Source organism: Equus przewalskii, chromosome 14 (assembly GCF_037783145.1).
Source record: "Equus przewalskii isolate Varuska chromosome 14, EquPr2, whole genome shotgun sequence".
Taxonomy (NCBI): Eukaryota; Metazoa; Chordata; class Mammalia; order Perissodactyla; family Equidae; genus Equus; species Equus przewalskii.
In genome coordinates, this window is record NC_091844.1 from 27,094,175 (window position 1) to 27,114,469 (window position 20,295).

The 20,295-nt window shown below is 42.2% G+C and overlaps 1 long non-coding RNA gene and 1 other non-coding gene across 3 annotated transcripts; one reads left to right on the forward strand and one right to left on the reverse strand.

The window, feature by feature from the left end:
* Nucleotides 1–7,056: 7,056 nt before the first annotated feature.
* On the reverse strand, nt 7,057–7,266 carry LOC139075861 (small nucleolar RNA U3). Its single transcript, XR_011526774.1, has one exon. It is a non-coding gene; the product is annotated as a small nucleolar RNA U3 (small nucleolar RNA).
* A 1,651-nt stretch (nt 7,267–8,917) lies between these two features.
* LOC139075621 (uncharacterized) lies at nt 8,918–16,944 on the forward strand. Of its 2 annotated transcripts, none has more exons than XR_011526228.1 (3): nt 8,918–9,019; nt 16,359–16,444; nt 16,709–16,944. It is a non-coding gene; the product is annotated as an uncharacterized lncRNA (long non-coding RNA). The 2 variants fall into 2 exon arrangements; XR_011526227.1 differs by having other exon boundaries at nt 8,924–9,072; nt 16,709–16,836.
* Nucleotides 16,945–20,295: the final 3,351 nt, after the last annotated feature.

Here is a 20,295-nt window from a genome sequence, read left to right on the forward strand (position 1 = left end):
AGGACCCTGAAGAGATTACGCTTCTCCCAATAGGAAGAAAAGGATCAAGACCAATGATTAGAAGTCTCATTTTCTATCTTTTCAGACATTTGTTTATAGAAACATATCAATGCATTTTAATCAGTGTTACCTAAAGAATCATGGAAGGAAAGTAATAATTTTCCGGAGAAGGATCATTTCTAATTTCGTAACAATGTTGACTGGTTTGCTATCACAAAAGTAACACATACTTGGAGGAACTGAGATTTGATTTTACCCTGCTTACAAGCAAGTGCACCTGTTGCTGTTTCACGGACACGGGTAGAAGACACGAGACTCCTGGGTCAGAGAAAAAGGACTTTATTATTCATGACACAGGAAGCAGCATGAGCATCAGCATGTTCGCAAAGGTTGCCTTTATCCCCAAATCCCACACAGGTGACACCATGGGCACAGATGGATCATAGACATGCAGTGGGTTTACCACGCAGCTGAGGAACACTGAGCTTAGCGAATCCTCTGCTTTTATAGCAAAGAGTAAACAGGCCTGTTCTTTGTCCTGGTGAGACATGACCTCAACCCTCGAAGTTGCTCATTACAATCTCAACTCTGAGAAGTGGTCTGGATAAAGAGGCGTCAGCGCTTTGCATGTTGGGCATACAATAAGACATGTAGGAGCTCAAAAGACCCATGGAGGATTGTCTCTCTCAACAGTACTGACTATAGGAGATGTGAAAAAGCAAAACAAAGCAAAAAACAAGGAAAATCTACCTCCTACTTACATTTCCCGGCAACTTCAGTGTTAATTTAGTTCCACAAAATGGATCCAAAGTTGAGCAAAGTTTATAGGCAGTAACTGGACTCACATTTAAAGTTCAGGGGATAATATTTTTGAAACTGTGACACCGATACTTCTGTTAGGGACAGCTAAAACTCATACATACTCTTGGCCTCATGATTTGGGATTAGGATTGCTCTCTTAATTGGGGCCACGGAGGGGCTCCCATTTCCCAGTTGCTCAAGGACAATGCTTCAGGTGTCCCTGAGATAGCACTAATGCCCTCTGTCTCTCAACATGCTGAGAGTTTCTTCACAGAGGCTGTTGAAGACTTCCAAGCCTTTGCTTCTTCCTCAGCATGCTGAGCAAGTCACAAAAAGGCTTAGAACACGGACCCATCTCCACAACAGAACACCCACATTCAGTTCTGAGCTCAGAACACTCCCTACTCCTCAAGCTGTATCATGTTTCAGGGTTCTTTACATTACTCCATCACATACTCATTATTTATCCTTCATTCCACTTATTAAATATATACTGAGTTGCTACTAGGCTGAGAACTCTGCTAGGCAATGAGAGTTCACAATTCCTGCCCTCAGGAAGTCGAACTTGAGGAAATCTTGGACAAGTGATTTTGGTGTGGACACTGGAATATCGTATGGAAACAAACCAAATGTTCAGTATTATGGAAGTCAAGGATGGCATATTATTTGTTTTTTGAATAGCTAAATAAGATGCTATGTTACCACTCAAAATTAAACCTGCAGGAAAAGCAATTGCTTGATCTGTGTAGAATCCTTGGGAAGAAACTACTGTATTGCCTGATATTAGCAAAACGCATTTGTGATTTAGAAAATGTGACAGAAAATGAGTTAAACAGAAAGTATACAAGAAAACATCAACAGATCTCTTAATAATCTTTTTAAAGGGAAGAAAATGTCCAGATTGAATAACTAAGTAAATAAACAAACAGGAGATCTGAGAATACCATGACTTAAGTTGTGTTCTCTCTCTCTCACTTCCCCAAGGGAAAAAGAGAATGGCTGCTCAGGTGACAACAGAGCTCAGCCCAGCTGCGTGCTCTCAGCATTACAGCTCATCGTCTTGGTACCCAAAGAGCTGATGGTCCACAAATATCTCTCCAGTAACACACTTTAGAAATAATCCCTCACAAAATAGTCATGTCACCTTCGCCACACTCTGCAAAATACTCTCCTAGCAAACACTTCGAAACAAATTTGTTTGTTTGTTTTTAAAGAAAAACCTTCTTGGACTCTACCAATTTGTATTTTTCAAAGAACATTTTAGTCTCCTAGTTCCAAATTAGCAAAATACCACTTAATAGCCAGTTTCAAAACACTAGATTGCAGCCTACGGCACAAATATTCATTAGATCAGTTTACTGAAAAAGATGTGAAGGGCTGGTGATAGCAGGGACAGAATTTTTAGTGAATAAATGTGTGAAGTGACAGAAATCTAGCTAAACAGTAATCAATTAAACCTACCCCTCACCCTTCTCTCCACTGAGGAGAGAAGAGGCTGAGGGCCCAGGTCAGATGGGCCTCAGCCCCTGCCAACCAAGGGTGTGCCCTCAGGTCAAGGCCACACCTGCAACAACTCTGTGTGTTAGGTGTTATTGCCCCTGGTTTACAGAAAAACCACTGAGTTTAACAACTTGATCATGGATACTTTCACTCAGCTAAAGGAGTGTTTGATTCAAACCTGGTCTGTCAAATCCCCAAATCTGTGCTTTTCAGGGCAGGGAAGAAAGAATTTTGCTGAAGGAGAGTCAGTGGGCAGAACACCAATCCTTCCCACTTCCCCCCCCCAACCAGACTACTACTCTCTACTGTGTGTCTTGAGTGTCTGCCTGCCATTCCATTTGAAGAAATGTATTTGCTGCTTAAAAAAAAAAACAAGAAAAGGAAAGGAAAAAAATAGCCTTCATTTCACTACTCAGATATTTTGAGGCTGAGTTAAATAAGACTGGACGTGTATTTACTACCAAAATTCTCCGTCTTGGACGGCGGTTCTCAAGTCTTGTGTACTTAAAAATCAGTTTGGGCGTTTGTTTAACCTGGAGATCTCTAAGCCCCACCCTCAGAGACCTGAGGTCTGGGGTGAAGCACAGAGATTTCCAGTTTTCAGGTGCCCCAGGAGAATTTGAGGCAGGTGGTGAGAGAGCTGCATTTTGAAAAACTGAGCAAAGATGTTTTGAAATAAATGTAAGCTGTGAGTGCCGGAAGGGGTCTGATCTTAACCATTCAGCGTAAGTGCCACCCTCTTTGTAAAGCCCCTTTAAACAGTCCAGCAAAGACTTATCTTAAATCCTGGATCTCTACCCTGATTTCAAGTTGGAGACAGAATCTTACAATGGGAAAGAGAAGGCAGGTCTTAGGACTCACTATAAACTCCTTTGCTTAATGTGGGAGGCTAAGGAACAATGGAAACATAGAGGAAAGCTAGAGAGTGTTCCAGAAAGGAGATCCTCAATCAGAAGAACAAGTGAGCAGAGACAAAAGAAATGAACAAAGACATTAGCTTCCCAAACAATACTGAGTAGTGTTTCTTAGGAACTCAGAGGTGGGCACATTTCCAATCTGTAAATCACTGTCTGACAGCCGGCCACGGGTCAGCTCCTTTCCGCTGAGAGTGATGTTTTGCGAATCCATCCTCTTTGGACTCAGCATTGCTGACACATCCCTCACAAGAATGTGCAGCCCATGAAGCAACAGTGATGGGATTAGTGGCAGCCCCAGGTTTTTACTGCAGGAGTTGGAAGCAGCAATCTGCAGGGTGGGGGAGCTTGAAGCTGCGTTTGCTGAGGGCTTTATATGACATTGACAAAATTGTTATCTACATTAAATTATCTCCTAGATAGAGATAAGTGAGAGGTGTTTGTGGTTTCAATGCCTTCCCCTAAACCCGCATGCACATGGGCTAGAATTTGATGATTAGTTAGTTTTACTCTTTCCTTCCCTTCCTGTTTCCGGCAGGAGAGACAGAAGCTGAGAAAGCTCCAGTCTTACTGAATTTACGCTTGCCAAGTTTTAGTTCAGCTCTCATCAGAGAACCTGCTGTGTGAGTCAGGGTCAGCCCCAGGCTGTCTGTCTTGTGGATCCTCAAGGCCACAAGCAGGCTTCACTGGAGAAGCATGGCTGGCCTAGAATGACCAGTGGTCTGTGTGTTTTACTGGGACGTTTCCCACATATGCTACTAATCCATGAGGACATGTAGGCCAAGAGTGGTTCCCAAATCTGACTGTTCCCTCTCAGTCTCTTGTGTGGGATTTTTCTTCATATCCGTTTCTTACATGTTCCGAGACTCCTGGCTTGCTGGGCTTCCCCGCATAATCTCCCATAGGGACCTCAAATTGGTCCAAAGTGAATTAACCATTTCCAACCTACCCAGCCCTGCTCCTGTATTTCTATATTGTGGATGAAATACTCAGCCACTCAGCTGCCAATACGACAACCTTGGGAATCTTCATTGACTCCTCCTTCTTGCTTACCCTGGATCAACCAACCAAGACCAAGTCCTGTTGATTTTACTTCATGAATATCCCTTATACCCATCTCCTCCTCTGGATCTTTTGTCACTGCTCTGGCTCAGCTCTTCATCATTTCTCCAGTAGATCTATAATAGCTTCCTTGCTGATATCTCTTCCAGAGTTTCTCAAAAGAGATGCTATTGGCATTTTGGGAAGGACAGTTGTGCATTTGTGCAAAATGCTTCCAGCATCCTATGATCTTTAGCATCCACAGTCTGCATACATCGGATGTCAGTAGTGCCCCTTAGTTGTAAGGACCACTCTCTCCTCCCGCAAGTGATGCTAGCAAGGAGTTAAATGCTGGTCAGAGACCAAGGAATATCAAGGGGCAAAGGAGAGCCACAGGAACCATCAGGGGTGACCTGATCCAAATCCGAAGGCAGGACCCTGTGCCCTTGATGGGGCTTCCATACCCTCCAAGGGTAGGAATGCAGCTACTCCAAAGGGCTTAGATTCAGCAGACATTGTATCTCTGCCCCCTGCCCTGTCCTCCTTCAACTGTGTCTTCAATCTGCTTTATTTTCCTCTTCTCACTCTACCCATTACCCCCAGGAGACTGATTTCACTTGCAAGCTCCAAATGTCATGTATATGTCGACTTCTCCCAAATTTGCATCTCTGGCCAAGATATCTCTTCTGACCTTGAAAGCCTTGTGTATAACGGAATTTAGTATATGAAAAAGGTGGCTATTTGAAGCAGTTCAGAAAGGTAAGTTATTCAACAAATTTTGTCCATACATACGGAAAAAGTTTGAGATAGATCCATAACTAATTATAAAGTATGTTCCTGATGGTTAAAGAAACTAATATAAAAGTTGCAAAGTCACAGAAGAAAATATAAAAGGTATGTACCTTTTGATGGTTCCTGTTCAAGATGGTGACATAGGAAGGTCCTGAATTCACTTCCTCCCACGGACACACCAAGTCCACAGCTACATATGGAACAATTTCCTCTGAAAAAGACCTAAAGGTGGCTAAGAGATGACTACACATTGGGCAAAAGAGAAGAAAACCACATCGAAGAGGGCGGGAGAGGCTGGGACACATCTCGACATAAACCCCATCCCCAGTGCACTGACCCGCAATAGGGAGGGAACTCAGAACCCCAAGCTTCTCCTTGAAGAGCAAAGGGTTCCAACCCCACATCAGGCACCCCAACTTTTAAGACCTGCACCAGAGAGACAAGCTCCCAAATCACCTAGCTTTGAAAACCAATGGGGCTTGCGTCCAGGAGACCCACAAGGTGGTAGGGATCTGAGAAAGTGCTCTTAAAGGGCTGGTGCGCTTGGACTGACCAGCCCCAGGGCCCAGGGCAGAAGCAGCCAGTTGTGCCCAGACTGTAAGGGAAAGGGACCCCTTTGCTTATCTCAAAGCATTAGCCTGAGGGGCAGACATCTAATTTAACACACACGTCTAAGAGCCTGCTGGAATATTCTCCCAGGAGGAGACTGGTGGGCACCACCTTTGCCTTCTCCCTCTGCCTCGCTCTAGCCAAGTGAGGAGTGGGAGAAATGGGTGAAGGGGGTCAAAAGGTAAAAAGTTCCAGTTATAAAATAAAAAGAAAAAAATAAAAGAAACGTGAAATTCTCTTAAAACAAAAAAGAAAAACCAGGAAAGAGACTGGTAAACCTGATTATATCAATATGATAACTTATGAAAAACAAAAGACACATAAACAAAATTAAAGATTGAGCAGTATAAGCAAGGACTAATATCCAGAATATACAAAGAACTCCTCCATATTAAAGAGAAAAACACACATAATTCAATATTGAACTGTATAAAACGGAATAGGCATTCACGGAAGAAAATAATGTGGAATGACCATGAAATATGAAAACAATTTCCATCTAGTTAGTAATCAGGGGAATTAAAATAAGCTTATTTCTTCTCTCTAGATTGAAAGACGGTGTAAATGGAGACAAGATATTTACTCCACATGCTGTGGACAGTTTATAAAATTTCAGTGCTGAATTGGGAGGAAATTTGGCGGTATTTTATAACTTAAAGTGTACACATTCTTTGACTCAGGAATTCCACGTCTCATCTACTCCCAAGGAAAACTCACACATATGCACGGGACACACAAGAATGTTCATTGCCGCCCTGCTCGTTACAGCAAACAATCGAAAGAAACCTGATGGCTAAATACAGTATGAGTAAATGTACTCTGGCTTGTTCTCTCTGAAGATACTATATAACAGATAAAAAAAAATTACATACATATGTACTGATGTGGACATTCAGTGAGAAGAGATAGGTTCAAAAATAACAGTATTATATGTTGTTATATAAAAATAAGCAGAGGGCCAAACCCAGTGGCCTAGTGGTTAAGTTCAGCACGCTCTGCTTTGTCTGCCTGGGGTTTAGTTCCCAGGCCCAGACTGCTGCTAGCGCTCTGTTAACACCGTTCTGTTAGCAGCCACACTGTGCTCATGGCCCACATACTAAAAAAAGAGGAAGATTGGCATGGATTTTAGCTCAGGGCAAATCTTCTTTAGCAAAAATAAAATAAAATAATAAAATAAACTGAGAGAAAAGAAATCATAATGGACATTTTTGGTAAAGGGTGGGTACCTATGAAGGAGTTAAGCCTTTAATTTACCTTTTTGAAAATTTTGTCACAAAACACACCTTTAATATTATCATAAGAAAATTGAAGTAAAAGAATATATTAGGTGTTGTTCCTTCCCTTTACTGAAAAGAGAAGAAAAGGGAGAACCAAACGCAAGCAACTACATCAGAAAGCAATCCCTTAGCCTGTGTTCTCTCCCTCTTCTCCTTCATGAAGGAAGAAAATAATCAACAACAGCAAGCCGTATCTCCACCAGGGAGCGCCAGTGGCCAACTTCCCGCTCAAGAGCACTACAGCTCATCGTCAGGGTTTCCAATGCCCCACACTGTTTGGAAACACTTTTCTGGAAACATACTATAGAAATGTTCTCTGAAAGTATCATCTTAAGCATTTGCCATTTACCTCTATTGGGACTAGGTAATCTATTCTAATTTTGCTGATGGAGAGATTTTTCCCATTTCCCACTGCCACCACCCTTTAGAAAAATATGATTACATTCTGCAAATCTAACAAAGCATTTTTGGCTCTACTAAGTATTATTTCTTAAAAAAAGTTTAAGGGGCCAGTCCATGGCAGAGTGGTTAAGTTTGCGTGCTCCACTTTGGCAGCCCAGGGTTCACTAGTTCAGATCCTGGGCGTGGACATAGCACCACTCATTTGGCCATGCTATGGCGGCATCCCACATAGAAGAACCAGGAGAACCTACAACTGGGATATACAACTATGTATTGGGGGGTTTGGGGAGGAAAAAAAAAGAGGAAGATTGGCAACAGATGTTAGCTCAGGGCCAATCTTCCTCACCAAAAAAAGAAAAAAAAGCATACCTTTAAAAAAAATTTGTCACAGAATTTCTGATTAGCATAGTACCATCCAACTACCAATCAGAAGCCATTATCTTCCAACAGATAACAGGATCCTAACCCTATGGCTCCTTGACACAAAAGAACCAGCTTCCTATTTGGCGAAGGCTCCTCTCTGTGGTGAGGAGATACCAGAAAGTTGATGCTATCTCCACCGGAGAAAACCAGGTATGGTATAAATGCAGATTTCAGGTTATTTCTAATTCCCCTTTGTGTCAGGGGTTCATTGTCAATGAAGATTTTTAATGTTCAAAACAGCAAAAATTTTGTTACATCATTGTTTTTATAGGTACCCAAGTGGGGGTGGTGAGTTGGCAGTTGATATGAGTCTTGGGTATGATGAAATGATCTAAACTAGAGCCAGGACCCACATCTAAGGAACTACAAATAAACAAAAGTAGTAGAGTGATATTTAGAGATATTAATTAATGTTTTTCCCCTCTTGCGTATTTCCTTTTTTTCCCCCTGAACTTTCCCCTCAACCACCTTCATCCAGGAAGTTGGGCCAGTTTAAGTTGATTGTCTCAGGGGAGGACAGCAATAGCAGAAAACAGCCTGCTACTCTCTGGTGTCAACCTACAAGAACAGAAACCAGTTTAAGAGGCAAAGCATTTATTTGGGATCAAAGAATTGCAATTTGGGAAGCGCAGATTCAGGTAGAAACCCAAATAGTGTCCTGATTACAGGAGAGGGGCTCAAAGCTTTTATGGGGAAAAGGGAGGAGGATGAAGTAAATTGTGTTAAAGAAGAGTTCACTGGTGCTAGATGAAGTAACGCTAGGTTTGTACTTCCCAGATTGGCTTGAGATTCGGTCATCAGGCAAAAGGCTAGACTTGGACTTATACTTCATTGATTGGTTAGCGATCCGGTCATCAGCAAATTCCAGTTTCATCAGTCCTTACAAACAGGCTATTCTTGTCCTTACTGACCTTTAGGAATGTTGGCAGTTTGATCCATTTTGTAAGATAAATAAAACAAGACACACAAGGCAATTCCTCTGAAATGGCTGCTCTGGCTCTATTTTAATATGGCTCCCCTCATGTCATCTTTCACACTGGCTAAAGCCCAAACTCACTAAGGAGATTAAGTGAGATGCCTCTGAGGTAAACGTCACAATAGAGGGAGTGCCTTTGAGTCTAAAATCATAATTGAATTCCTTTGGGTGGGGTGGGGCCGGGAGGAAGTCTGGTACTAGAGTCTAAAGAGTTAGGAAGTTTCCAGAAAGGAATGGCCACAGCCTCTCAGGGATTCCCAAGTCCCAGAGGCCCAGAACATTGGGTGAGTCCTAAAGAGAGGGCCCATGTGTGAAGCTATCTGGGCAGAGTTCTTCGGTGAGTGAGGAGAACAAAGGGCAGTTGGACTCCACAGAGATCTTAGGGGACCTGAGGACAGTGGACAGGAAGTGATATCTCTGTGGGGGAACCGATAGTTAATTCTCAATGATGGCACAGAGGAGGCAGAGAGCTGTGAGTTGGGGTGGGGATGAACTGGAACATAATGGGATTAAATTTCCACTCTTCCTATGGAACAGTGGCAGTGCTGGTGGTAAAGGGGCTCCAAATAGAAATCGAATTAAATCTAGATGAAACTACATGTTTTTTAATATGAATCTGAAGGCTGAGATTCCTTCTTGAAACACGGGTAGGTCTTGTTTTCTTATCAACGCTGCACAATAATGCTAATTTATGGGAAGACTCCTGGAACCTCTATGCTTATTCCATCATGAGATGGCCATATGGCTCCCTTGTTTCCTGAAGGAAGTCTGGAAAAAGAATTACAGATGTGGAAGGAAACAACACACTCAGCTTAAAACTATAAGCAACAGGAGGCACTGGTCATTGGAGGTTGACTGCAAGTAAAGAATGGACATAGTTGGGTGTATGATTTTTAGATATTTTCTCCCAGGTGTTGGGTTGTCTTTCATTTCATTGACGGTTTCCTTTGCCTTGCAGGAGCTTTTTAATCCAAGGTAGTCCCATTTGTTTATTGTTTCTGTTGTTTCCCTTGCCTGAGTAGACATGGTATTAAAAAAGGTACTAAAACTGATGTCGAAGAGTATACTGTCTATATTTTCTTTTGGGAATTTTATGGTTTCAGGTCTTACATTCAAGTCTTCAATCTATTTTGAATTAATTTTTGTGTATGGTGTAAGATAATGGTCTACTTTCCTTCTTTTGCATGTGGCTGTCCAGTTTTCCCCGCACCGTTTATTGAAGAGACTTTCCTTTCTCCATTGTATACAAATCATATATCTGACAAGGGGTCAATTTCCAAAATATATAAAGAGCTCATACAACTCAACAACAACCAAAAAACCTGATCAAGAAGTGGGCAGAGGATACGAATAGACATTTTTCCAAAGAAGATATACAGATGGCCAACAGGCACATGAAAAGATATTCAACATCACTAATTATTAGGGAAATGCAAATCAAAATTACAATGAGATATCACCTTACACTCATCAGAATGGCTATAGTTAACAAGACAAGAAATAACAAATGTTGGAGAGGGTGTGGAGAAAAGGGAACCCTATACACTGCTGGTGAGATTGCAATCTGGTGCGGCCATTATGGAAAACAGTATGGAGATTTCTCAAAAAGTTAAAAATAGAAATACCATATGATCCAGCTATCCCACTGCTGGATATTTATCCAAAGAATATGAAATCAACAACTCAAAGAGATTTATGCATTCCTATGTTCATTGCAGCATTATTCACAATAGCCAAGAAGTGGAAGCAACCAAGTGCCCATCAACTGATGAATGGATAAACAAGATGTGGTATATATATACAATGGAATACTACTGAGCCACAAAAAAGACAACTATGGATGAATTTGAGGTTATCATGCTAAGTGAAATAAGCCAGACAGAGAAGGACAAACGCCATATGATTTCACTCATATGTGGAAGATAAACGTGGATAAGGAGAACAGATTAATGGTTACCAGAGGGGAAGGAAGTGGGGAGGTGGGTGAAAGGGGTAAATGGGCACGTATGTGGTGATAGATAAAAATTAGACTCTTGATGGCGAACATGATACAGTCTATACAGAAATTGATTTATAATAATGTACACCTGAACTTTACACAATGTTATAAACCAATATGACCTCAATAAAATAATTTTTAAAAAAAGAATGAACATAGGACCCTTCAATTGAAGGAACACACTTTCTGCTTCAGTATGTTTGAGAGAATCCGCCAGAGCTCCCATGAAGCGTTATCTTCTCAGGCAAACACCTTCCTCTTAGCCAGGATCCTATTCTTATCTGTGACTTCAGTGAGCACCCCTTGGCTGATGGCTTCTTGATCTGCTTCTCCTTCCCAGACGCGTCAACCCTGTTTCAGATGCACTCCTACAACTGCCTGCCTTCCTCTCCCCAGGACTCATCCTACGGGCGCTAGAACCCAGCACATCCAAACCATAGCTCACCTGTTTCATTTATTCTGTGTAAGAGTAAAATAAAGTCCACCAGAGCATTTAAAAATACAAAGTTTATTAAATTGCAGGGTAAGCAGTACATGCCAGTGAAGAAATTCACTGAAAAGTTTGCAGATGGGAAAAAGTTAGGGGTTTTTTAAGAAGTTATGTTAATTAAGGATTGAATGAGTCCATATGTCTGTCCCATTGCTCACTGGTCAGGAAAGGTCTTCCAATAGATCTGTTAGGGTCTGTCTTTCCAGGGACCAAGTTCATGGTCCTTTATCAATCAGTTGGAGTGAAATATGATATTCAGTGTTGTCATCTCCTGGGAAAGTGTAAGTGGAAAATTTTCCTTTGACAAACTTACTTTTTTTTTTGCCACTAGAATCAATGATGGGTTTGAATCTAAATACTGCTTGTTTTGTATCTTTATAAGATAGATCTTCAAAATGAGACTTACAGGCCAACAGATATGTGGATTTGTGACTTTACTGGAAATTATGAGAATATCTTGCAAAGTATATTTGCCCACCCACCACCACCCACCACCACCACCACCAACAATGTGTAGGTGCTCCTCTTTCCTTCCTCTTTGCCAGTTGTTTCTTACTTCTCTTAATTTAAGACCTTTTTTCCAATCTCGGGTGTGAAAAATGATATTTCATTCTTATATTAATTTATATTTCCCTACTAGTGAGATTGAATTTCTTGTCCGAGTTTTATTGGTTATTTGCATTTCTTCCTGTATCAGTTGCGTGTTCACGTCCTTTGCCCTTTTCCATTAGTCTATTTTTAAATCAATCTGTAGGCTCTCTTTGTGTACTAGTTCTACTAACCTATTGGTCACATGTGTTAAAAGTGCTTTGTCCGCTCTATTGTTTTTTGTTTTGGCTTGGTTTTCTTTGTGGTAATTTTTATCATACGTGTTTAAAAAATAGTAGCCCAATATGTCAATCTTTTCCTTTACAGTTTTTGGATTTTGTGCCTTCTTAAGAAGGACTCCTTATCCTCAAAGTTTTCAAGGAGTCTCCTAATATTGACACAGAATACCCTCATCATATGTGATTTTCCTCTTTTCTTGTGGTGTTCTTCTTCTTTGCCTTGGTAGGCACCCACAGAGATGGGTTATTTCCCTCCTGCAGCCTGGCGGTACCTCCGACTCTCAGGGACTCTGCCATTGACTGGAGACTCCTACTTGACTGGAGTGGTGCATTTAGTGATTTGTGCCAAGCAGGAGCCAATAGTACTATGCCTAGACTCTGGTGAATGGTGAACGGGGATATGGATGGAGAGGCAGAGGAGGAGGGCAGGGAAGTGTGACTGAAGCCAGGTAGTGCATGGAATTCAACATCCTACAGTGGAATTGGAGTGGAATAGGGTGGGTGCTGAGGGCCTGCTTCTGGGAAGACCTCAGCTGCTCACTTCATGTTGGGTCAGAGTGGCCAGTGCCTCTGTCTCTTGGAATGATAAACCTCATAGAATGTAAGGAAAATTGGAGATTTCTACCTCTAGGGTTGGAAGGCAATGAACCCTTTCCTTGTTAGTGCTAACAGTGTGAACATTCAGCCTTTTCCTATGCTTATAAGTGCATGTGAACAAGAGGCTGCATTTCCTCTGTTCCCATTCCCTCCTGGATACCAGCAACACTCATTACTTTCCCAGGTGTGGGGCTTGGGCCCTGCGCTCTGCCCCTGTCCACGGTGCTGGAGACGCTCTTTAGACACTTACTTCTGGATAAAGACCTTGATAGACACCAGACCATTAGGCAGCCCATGGATCAAATAGTGGTTGAGCAGGCCAAACTTTCCACCTGACCCTAAGCAACCATATGTGAGATTGAACATCAGTGATGAGCAGCTCTTGTTTGGGGAATGCGTGAGGCACCCATATGAAGCTAAGTGTAGGGGAGGAACCCACAGGCTGCTGTGGCCGGTCACCTACTCCTGGTGCTTCCCTTTGATCCTTTGCCTTTACAACCTGGAAACCCACCACCACCTCTATCACCTAAAAGAGTCAAACCTTCTGCTGTGCTGTGGAGTAACATAAATCTGCCACATAATTTAGCTCTATCTTTTGTCTCATTCCTGAAATCTTACGCAAGAATCTTGAGTGGAGTATTTCTACCAGACCTCAGGAGAGCTGGCTTCATTCAGATCAAAAATGACGGGCCTACCCTCCCCTCACTCTTAGTCTCTCTTCCTCCTCTCAAGTCTCCATTTAGGACACACTTCCCTTCCTGGGACTGGAAACCCTCTCTAGAACATGATGCTTTTCTATTTTTCCTCTAGCTCCATTTGCATGGCAAAATTTGGGCAAGAATTTCCCATGTAATTAGCTCCTTAGAGTCAGGAAACCACGCCTGCTTCCTATCTAGTTCAGGGAAGAGGTTTATTACAGGGAAAGGAGAAATTTGGAAGGAGACTGGGGAAGTGTAAGTAGAGGCAATGGAGAAAAACCAGGAGACAGTGGAAGCACAGAAACCAAAGGAAGAAAGAATGACAAGAAGGAGGACGTTCCCTATGCTTGGAAAAGGAAATCTCCCCGGCAGAGATGAAGAGAAAGATGGACACTTCAAGGTGCCTGCTCCTTTTGTGTTCCTAAATGGAGCAGTGCCTGCCAAGGAGTGGCAGGGTGGGGTGGGCAAGGTTAACAGTGGGGCAGGCCCAGTAGGAAGGAGTATTTTATTACTGCATCATTTCGAATTGCTGGTGCATGGTGACAACAGAAATCAGACCAACTTGGTTCTATTATTGTTTTTAAATTCTTTACCAACAAGCCATTCTGTTATTGCTTGCACCCAGGGTGGACCACTCCCACCTTCCAACACTCCTGAAGTACACCAGTGAAATGGAGGAACCCAGTGTGACCCTTTTATTTGTCCAATATGGATGAGTTTGGGACAGGCCCAAATCTGGAAGTGAGGAGAACTCTAAAGTTGTCTGCATATTAAAGGAGATTATTGATTCTTAAGCATGCCTGAAGGAGAGTCAAGCCTGACTTAGAAAATGAGAAGCAGGAAATATTTAAGAGGAGAATGCCTAGAAATAGGGTGATGTGAACTCTCTCCATCACCCCAAACCTTTGGGAAAAGACCTGTGGATTGGCTTGAGGTTGGGATGGATGGCAAATCATGGAAATGGGGCAGAGAACAGAGAACAGTCCATCACAGAAAATAAACACAAGTGATATTAAGATTTCATGGAGAACTAGGACTCAGAGCCAAGGAGACTATGAAGAATCTGCAGGAATCTTGGAGATGGCATCGGACTTCACGTAGTGTCTCATGTGCAGAGCCTTGTGAGTGTCAGCATAAGGAGGCGGAAATTCATATGTTCCCTCCTGACTTCAGTGTAGTAGAAATAAGCAATAGAGTGAGACTAGTGCTCAGGCTCGTGGAGATTCTGTTATTATAGAGCACGTCTTTCTCATGTGGCATGAATCTTGCTTTCTATCACTTCTCAACCAAGGATTTCCTGCCCATCCTTCAAGACTCAGTTCAGATCTCACTTGCTCTATGAAACCTTATCCAACAACTCCAAGAAAAAAAATTAGCTCTTTTTCCTGTTTGTTTCTAGAACATTCTTTTATTTTTTTAATTTTTATTTTTGCTGAGGAAGACTTGCCCTGAGCTAACATCTGTGCCCATCTTCCTGTGCTTTTTTGTATATGGGACACCTCCACAGTGTGGTTGGTGAGTGGAGTAGGTCTGTGCCCGGGATGCGAACCCATGAACCCGGGCTGCCACAGTGGAGAGTGTGGAACTTTAACCACTCGGCAACAGGGCCAGCCCCTCTAGAACATTCTTTTAAATTTGTATTATGCCACTTGTGCTTTATTGCTGTTATCTGTTTCTATATTTGTCTTCCTCAGTAGACTGTGTAGAAGAGAAACACTTTGTGTTGTTTGGATTTGAATCTGTTAGATTCATGGTGTTTATTAAAACGTGCACATTGACTCATGAGTAGATAGTGAAAACAGCAGATTGTGAGCTGTATATTTTAAAAATAGAAAACAGAACAGAAAGCATCAAAGTTATCCACACAGTGTAAGGATGAGTAATGCTTCATGAAATTTGTTTCTATTATCTATCTGGGAGTCCTGAGTCACAACGTGAAGTTTTCTTCTAAAATGAGATCTCCTCATCTAAAAGCAAGAATCTTGGTGCCGGCCTCATGGCCGAGTGCTTAGAGTTCCGCGTGCTCCACCTCAGCAGCTCGGGTTTGTGGGTTCAGATCCCGGGTGCGGACTTACTCCACTCATCAGCCATGCTGTGGAGGATACATACAAAGTGGAGGATAATTGGCATGGATGTTAGCTCAGGGCTAATCTTCCTCAAACAAACAAACGAAAAATAAATAAGAGGAGGATTGGTAATGGATGTTAGCTCAGGGTAAAACTTTCTCACACAAAAAAATAACAAGTAAAAAATAAATAAAAACTAGGATCTTTTTTAAGAAATCAAACACCGGAAACTCAGTTATGGGGTAGACTGTAGGAAGAAAGCTATACCTACAGATTCTAAAGTTTTCAGACTATAAGCAGATCTACACCACATAGATAGCAATAGGTGAATTTACACAAGTTTATAGCTGAAATGAGCAAATAACATAACTACCATGTCCTATAGATTATGGCAGAGGTCACAAACTATGTCTGTGAAGGTAATAAATATTTTAGGTTTCGCGGGCTATAAGGTCTCTGTCACAAATACTCAGTTGTGCCATGGTAGGGCAAGAGCAGCCACAGACAAATGCAAAGGAATGAGGATGGCCGGGTTCCAGTAAAATTTGAATTTCACATAATTTTATGTACAAAATGTTCTTTTTCTTTTGATTTTTTTCAACCATTTAAGAATATAAAAGTCCTTCGTAGCTCATTGTGTTTTAAAATATACTCTTCAGTCACGCACCACGTAACATTTCCATCAATGAAGGACCACATATACCACAACATGGTCCCATAAGATTAGTCCCATATGGCCTAGGTGTGTAGTAGGCTATGCCATCTAGGTTTGTGTAAGTGCACTCTATGATGTTTACACAATGATAAAATCACCTAATAATGCATTTTTCAGAATGTATCCCCACTGTTAAGTGATGCATGACTGTATTAATAGAAAATTTGAGGAGTAGAAAGGCCTATGCATCAGGAGATGATGACCATTGAAAAGATAGTTTGTTATTCACAGGTTCCAAGAGGAGAGGGCACACCACGCCACACATGGCCCCGTGGGGAAGCACCAGGTCAGCCCTGAAGAAGAGGAGGAAATTGTGGGTGAGAGCCTTTACTGTTGTTGCTGTGGGAAGGACTGGGTGAGGGAAGATAAGCAGGCTTAGGACTGGCTTGTTTGAATAATTTCAGCAGGCTCTGGGGCATAGCATCTGTCCCTGGTTTTCTGGTACCTGGTCCCGGAGTGTTCAGGGCAGGTGGATGGTAGTCTGGAGTGTGAGAGCCCAGTAAAGGAGGTGGTTGGGGCTGGGGGCTCTGGACTGGTGGGTTTGTGTTTGAAAAGCATGCCCATTTGTTAACTATCTCTAGGAAGTGGCTAACCCTGGGAGGAGCAGTTCCTCCAGGACCAGCGAGGCTCCAGATGTCAAAGCATCACATCCAGACGATAAAAGACATGGTCAACGCACCTGGCCATTTAAAAACAGGGGGCAGGCCAGATTTGGCCCACGGGCTGCGGATTGCCAATCCATGGGCTAGGAGAACAAAGATAATAGCTAATATCAAACATACAATTATTATGAAAAATAAAGACTTTATAGTAAATATAGTAAATCCTGAAGCTTCTTGATCTTTGCCAGTAAACACTGAAGAAAGAAATTGTAATTTATGACAACAAGAAACAAGCTGTATCTATTTAAATTTAAGGAAGACATTACCCCCATCTGGCCAATGTATTCTGTTCACTCTGCTCCTCTTGTGCCCAGGACATAAGCATTCCCTAACCTGCTCTTTCATATCCTTACTGAGAAGAGTAAATTCCAGAACAGAACTAGAATTCTCAACATGATTGTATCTTCACAAGCACTCTAGTAAAATATTAGTGTGATCTCTGTGGTCTCATCATTTTACCCAAGGCTAAATGAAGGTTTTTGGAGCTCATAATCTAATTATATCTTTGTGAATTCCTTGAAGGCGAGGAGGGCATTTTCCTTCTCACGCGACCTCCTTGCTCACATGCTTTCACTGGCTGCCCGTTGCAGTTAGGAGAAAATACTTAGTCCTGCCCATGGCCCTACACCCTCCCTGATCTGGTGCCACCCTGCCTGTGGCTCCAGATGTATCTCTTGCCAAGCTGCCTCTTCTCAGTAGCCATGGAGTGGTCTCTAGATCCACAGATGGGCCAGGTCCTTTTATTTGCTGTTCCTCTGTCTGCAAGAACTTCCATCCTTTCCCCATCTCATTCCTCGTTCTTGAGGTTTTACCCGTCTCATCTAAATTGAGTCCCCTGCAAGTCTTTCCCATAGCTGTCTGTTCTCTTCCTTCACAGAGTTTTTCACAGCTCACATCTGTACAATTATCAACATAATATCCTTTTAATGTTTCTCTCTTCCATTAGGCCTCAGGTCCTTGAGGATTGAGGACCTGGTACACAGTAGCTACTAAATAAACCTTTGTTGAATGAATGAATGAGTGAGCAAAAGCAAAAGAAATGCATGGCAGCATGAGGCACAATGAAGAGTCTTGAGTGCAGGGTGAGGAGTGATCACTGTGCTGTGTGTATCAGCCTTGAATATTCCTAGTGGCTTTGTAAATCCTCATTCACATTTGAGAGCATTTTGAAGCAGCAACAGCTCAGTAGAAAAATGCCTCAGGCAGACTCTGCAAGAGAATGCTCAGTGTGCCCAGGAAGAGAGGGAATAAGAGAGAACTTCAGGGCATTTAGATGATGATAATAAGTATGCATATGGAGGTGATGTTCCTGGGGAGGAGGAGTGAGACATACAATCTTTATTTAGTATAGTCAGGCCAAAGTGGATTTTTTGGGTTTTTTTTTGTTTTTTGGTGAGGAAGAGTGGCCCTGAGCTAACATTTGTACCAATCTCCCTCTGTTTGATATATAGGATGCTGCCACAGCATGGCTTGATGAGTGGTGTTGGTCTGCACCTGGGATCCGAACCTGAGAACCTGGGCCGCCAAAGCAGAATGCACCAAACTTAACTGCTACGCCACTGAGCTGGCCCCGCAGGCTAAAAAGTTTTAATACACCCTTTTGACACTTTCCTCAACAATAACCCTGTTGCCACATTTACTTCACTATCACCCAAATGTAAACTGAGGCTTTACTGATGTATATAATCACTCCATTATTCTACGGGATGGTATGAGTAAGTGAGGAGTATTTACGCTGGTTGGCGGATTTAGAGTCCCTCCTTTCTTCTATTTTACTTTCAATATGTTCTATAATATGTAAGTAAGAAATGAATGCACAGCCCATCCCCAGCTCTCTCTCCATTCTGAGCTCTCCTTTGCTCAGCGTTGGCTGGACAGCTGTAGTGCAGTGTTGAGTCTGTGGGCTCCAGAGCCATGATGCTGGGGTTTATATGTTGTGCCTTGGGACTTCAGGCACTTCACTTAACCTCTCTGGGCCTCAGTTTCCTTATATGGAAAGTGGGGATAATAACAGCACCTATGTCCTATAATTGTTACGAAGATTTAATGAGCAAATATACGTACAATATTCAGAATGGCGTCTGCAACATAGTGAGGCCAAAATAAATGTTAGCTATCATTACTATTTATATATGAAGTTAATACCTCAAAAGAAAACATAGTGAGCCTAACTCAACACAAAACGGGTATAAAACTCTGTTTACAGTGTTGTGTTGATTTACAACATAGTTTAGAAGGCTTTCTATTCAAAATAATAACCATAAAACAGTGGTGTTGCTCAAAACCATCCTCTGTAGCTGTGGGAAGAACCTCGTTCCCCAGACCACGTTCCTCAGGGCTCTGGAAGGTCAGGGTTTGGCTCTGTGTAGACTGCCTTCCAGTGGGGACCTCGTGGGACGGCTGGCAGCTGGAGGTCGACTATATTCTCATTTAACACAAGAAGACAGAGACCCATGCACACAACTTCTCTTTACTGCTTGGACAAAGACATTTTTTAGTGGAACTTCCTGTCTCATTAGCAAGCAGCCCAGAGCATGAGCTGGGAGAAGAAACATGGTGTAGACTCTGGATTCAGGTTGTCAATATGCCTTCGTCATGAGGACCACAGATCTCTATCAAGTTCTTCAGTGCACAAAGCATTCATTTAATCCTTACAGCAACTCTCAGGTTGGGCACATTGATCCCCATTTTAATGTTGAGGACACTGAGGTTTATAGAAGGGCAATGACATGCCCAATGTCACACATCCATATATTGGATCATTCATTTGTTCAATGTGCCAAGTAGACCCAGGACAAGGAGCTGACTAGTCCCCTCACAGGGGCTCAGGGTGTGCTATGAGGAAACCATTACAATACTGAAGAGGGGTGCTGGGACGTAGGGGGGCTCCAGTGGACTGGGAGAACGCTCGGAAATGGCATTTTATACAGATTTGAGCAGGAAGAGTCCCCAGAAATGTAGCAATTGAGCTGAGTCTTGAAATAGGAGTGGCACCTTACCGGGTGACAAGAGCTCAGAAGCCTATGCCTCCTGGCCTTAGAAAATCTACCTTATAATCTAACACTTTGTAATATATGTAAGTGTGACCCACAATAAACCAACTAAAATAGATGTGTTTAATCTTTTTGCTTTGTTTATTGAGTTTAAATTTTTAAAATTATTACTTTTTCACAATGGACTTGAGTTCATTATTAAAATTTTTGAAAATAATGGAAATAAGCAAAAATAACAAATACTTTGGTCTCCATATTTCAGATCCTTTTTTTTCTGCATAAAGAACCGTGTTTGTATCGACCTAACAAGATGTCAGGAACATCTCCCCCGTCAATAAACATGGACCTTTGATATCATTGTAATGTCTGCAGAGTGTTAAATTATGCGGTAGCACCACAATTCATCGGGCTGACTCCCTGTTGGTAGACATTAGGGCCATTTACCGGACAACCCTGGAGCTGTGCCAAACTGAGCAGGAGAATGTGGCCAAGAGAGAGGCAGCTGGGGACAAA